Source organism: Vombatus ursinus, unplaced genomic scaffold, assembly GCF_900497805.2.
Source record: "Vombatus ursinus unplaced genomic scaffold, bare-nosed wombat genome assembly UNPS02014166.1, whole genome shotgun sequence".
Taxonomy (NCBI): Eukaryota; Metazoa; Chordata; class Mammalia; order Diprotodontia; family Vombatidae; genus Vombatus; species Vombatus ursinus.
The window spans coordinates 501113-505295 of record NW_020953944.1 but is presented as its reverse complement, the minus strand read 5'-3'; the positions used below and the strand labels follow the sequence as shown (position 1 = coordinate 505295).

Here is a 4183-nt window from a genome sequence, read left to right as displayed (position 1 = left end):
ACTGGGAAATGGTTATACCCAGGGTGGGTAACCCATCTTCAGAGAATTTCCTGGGTGTGATTAATCCACATCTTTGAAAGACTAGGAGGTGGGGCAGGGGTGTGTCAGTCTTTGAGAGGAGGATATATTGTAGTTAACACTTCAAGACAAAGCCCTGTTTGCCCTATCCAAGTTACAGCTCTGTCCATGGCAACCTTGTTAGTCATAAAAGTAAAGTTTCTATTGTGCTATAAGAAAAGATGAGCAGGATGCTCTCCAAAAAACCTGGAAAGACTTACATGAGCTGATGCAAAGTGACATGTACTATGTACAAAGTAACAGCAGTATCGTAAGATGATCAGCTGGGAATGACTTAGTTATTCTCAGCAATACAATAATCCAAGGCAGCTCTGAAGGACTTATGTTGAAAAGTGCTATCCATTCCCAAAGAAAGAAATGATGGTGTCTGATTACAGACTGAAGCGTATTCTTTTTACTTTATTTTTCTGGAGGTTTTTTTTTGGTGTCTGTTTTCTTTCACAACATGACTAATATGGAAATGTTTTGCATGACTGCACATGTATAATGTATATTGAATTGCTTGCCTTCTCAATGAGGGGGATGGGGTGAGGAGAGAGGAAGGGAGAGAATCTGGAACTCAAAGTTTTAAAAATGAATGTTAAAAATTGTTTTTACATGTAACTGGGGAAAAATAAAATACAAATAAATATGAAAAAATGAAAGTAAAGTTTCTTTACATAGGCCTAAACTCATTTAACTTATCTCTGCCTCAGTTGTCTCATTTGTAAAATGGAGAAAATAATAGCACTGACCTCCCAGTGCTGTTATGAGGGTCTAAAGAGATCATGTATCTAAAAGCATTTGGCAAACTTTAAAATGCTAGATAAAAGGCAACTGTGACTATGATCTTGATTAGTCTTTCAAAGTTGATTGTCTTTATAATGCTGTTACCAAGTAAATTATTCTTATGGGGGCTATTTCATTGTGAAGCATACAGACCTCTAAATACATTCAATTGACTTTTCTATTGTTTAAAGGTAAGTGCATACTAAATTATTTTTAAATGATATAAATAGTTAGAAATGTGTCATTCAAAAATTTAAATAAGATAAGAGAAGGTTAAGCTTGTGGTTGCCAAGGCAGAACTTTGTGGCATCAATGCTGTCTGTTTGTAGGGAGTAGAGACCCAGTCTGCTTCATTTGGACTCCAGCATATCATGGGGACATTGTATGGAATCGAGTGTTGGATTTAGATATGAAGGCATCTCTACTTAGCCTTTGTGAGTCACCTGGGTGACCTTAGGCAAGTCACGTCCTCCCCTGCATGATGAAGTGATTGGACCACATATCCTCAAAGGTTTCTTCCATCTATCAAATCTATCATCGTCTAATGAAACTGCTTCATTTGGACTCTGCTGCATCATGAGAAGGCTATGTGGCACTATGGAATGAAGACTGGATTTGGCTTCAACACTAGTCCTGATGCTTACTACTACAACTCATATGAACTCCAAGGATCTTCATCCCAACTCGCTCACATGGATGAGTCAGGTCCCTGAGAGAAGGGCCATATCTCCCACTTAGTGTCTAGGACAGGGGTGGAGAACCTGCGGCCTTGAGGCCACATGTGGCCTTCTAGGTTCTAGTCCAAGTTTTATAGAACAAATTCTCTTATTAAGGGGATTTATTCTGCAAAGTTTGGATTTAGTCAAAGAATCCCACTTGAGGACCTAGAGGGCCACATGTGGCCTCAAGGCTGCAGATTCCCCACTCATAGTCCAGGGGTATCTCTAGACTAGAGTCAGCATGATTGTTCTCTAAAGCTGCTAGCTGGGGCTCCTATTCCTTGTGTTCTCTGCAAAGTTGACCACTAGCACTTCAGTCTCTTTTAATCAATCCACACCAATTAGTTTTTATAAAGGGATATTAACTGTGAAGTTATAGCAAGAATAGAGTTACAGAGCATTGTTTCCCCTCTTCCATCTATCAATCTACCATGTCTCCCTGGAAAGACGAGGCTCACACTTCAAACATTTGCATACCAGGTTCACTTATAAATGTGTCATAATCAGTGGATGAGTCTACATCTCTGCTGCTTCCAGGCTGGGCCATGCAGGTCACTTTTCAGTGCCTAGGTGACACCTGAGGTTGGCCTCCTGAAAAGATTGGCATGGTCCAGTTCCCAGACTCCTGGGGCATGCTATTCTGACCTTTGGAAGCTCACGAGGTCCTAGCTGTCTTCAGTATTCTTTTGCAAGCCCAACTCCAATGGTTGGCCACATGGTTTGAATGCAAAATGTATGCTTGCCAAAAATACTTGCCAAAAGGACTATTTTATGGAGAATTCACACAGGGCAAGCATTTACATGGTGGTCAGAAGAAGTGATACAAGATTACTCCCAAAGTGTCTCTTTTTTTCTTTTTTTTTTTTTTTGGCAGTTGGGGTTAAGTGACTTGCTCAAGGTCACACAGCTAGTAAGTGTGAAGTGTTAGGTTTGAGGCTGAATTTGAACTCAGGTCCTCCTGACTTCAGGGCTGCTGCTCTATCCACTGCACCACTTAGCTGCCCCAAGGTCTCTCTTAATTCTGGAATTGATTGTGTGACATGGAAATCACTGGCACAGGACCACTCAGCGTGGCATGCCCTCATCAGAGAAGGTACTGTGCTCTATGAGCAAAGCAGGATTGAAGTAGCTCAAAAGAAATGCAAGGTGTGCAAATTTAGAGAATCCACCCCAAATGACTATATAGACTATTTATGCCTGACCTGTGGTAGAACATTCCAAGCTCCTATTGGTCTGATCAGCCACAGTCAGACACACTGAAACTTGACTCTAGCACAGTGATGCCATTTTGGTCCTCTTCAACAACGAAGGACAACAACCAAAAATTGGATGAATGAACACAACAGAGAAAGAAGCAGCTGTGGGGCCATGGGCTTGCTGGTCATGTGGCGGTGGTCCCCTGGGGGAAATAAAGGCCTGTGTCCTCCATCCCCACTGCAGCTTACAGAAATCCTTGCCTTCTCACTTGGATGGCCTACAGAAAAGAGTAAGAGGCTCTCTTTGGCCAGCTGGCACCTTTTGAAAATGCCCCACGTCCAGCTCAGCAGCCATTCAACAGATCATCTCATCAGCACATGGGTGGGAGACTGTAATCAGTTATAGAAGAGGTATGTTCCAAAAGTCCATGGAGTGCTTCCATTAGCTGTTCATAAAGATGGGAGCTGGCCCGTCTTGATTACACTGCCTTTGTGACATTGGGCACTTAACCTTTCTGTACCTTAATTTCCTCATTTGTAAGAATATGAAGGGTTGGGGAGAGGAGAGCCATGACCGCCGCTGCCACCACCACCACTGTTGATGTGTTGCAGGGGCAGGAGAACAAGGGTGGCAAGCCAAGCTCCAGAGTAATGAAACCCCTGGAGGAGACTCCAGCAATCTCTTTGGAACTCCAGAAGAAGTTATTCCTTCAAGGAGACCAAATGGAATGGCATCTAATATCTTTGGAGCATCTGAGGAACCTCAGAATACCCCCAAAAGGTCAAATCCTCCAGGAGGCAAAGAAAGTGGTGTCTTTGAAGAGCCTACTCCTGTACAGGCTTGATATCATTTGAATCCCTCTGGCGGGAAGACCAGTGACCTCTTTGGGTCTGCAGTCACCATTACGGCATGCTTAGCACACCCAAACAAAGCCCAAGGATCACATTGTCTTATGTGAAGGTGAAGACACAAAATTGCAACTCAGAGCTACAGAGAATCCATAATCTTTAAGAGAAAAACATGATGACAAAGGAAAGGAGGAATGAGCCAAGGAAATGGAGTCTAAACTCAAGATTTACAACCATGAGCCCGGCTGGGGCCCAAGCCTCACTCACACAACAAAGTCCTCACCCCACCAGGTGGCAAATCCAGCATCGATTTCTACTAAAGGAAACTAATACCAGCATCTTCAGAGTAGAAACTCTTGTGTTAGGGTGTCAAGGTGTATAGTTTCTAATTAGTACAAGTTAGGATGGGGCGGGGAGAGGAGAAGTTGATGATTTATGTGTGTAGTTTTCATGTAGCTTGCTGCTCAAACTTGTCTTCTACAAATGGCTAGGGCTACACAGGACCAGGGGCCACAGAACCTTTCAGTGAACAGAGAAAATGAATCTTCTGGGAGCAATAAGGAATTCCCCAGG

At 42.9% G+C, this 4183-nt stretch overlaps 1 pseudogene; it reads left to right on the top strand.

The window, feature by feature from the left end:
* The first annotated feature begins 3331 nt into the window (after window positions 1-3331).
* LOC114041105 lies at window positions 3332-3940 on the top strand (annotated as a pseudogene).
* Window positions 3941-4183: the final 243 nt, after the last annotated feature.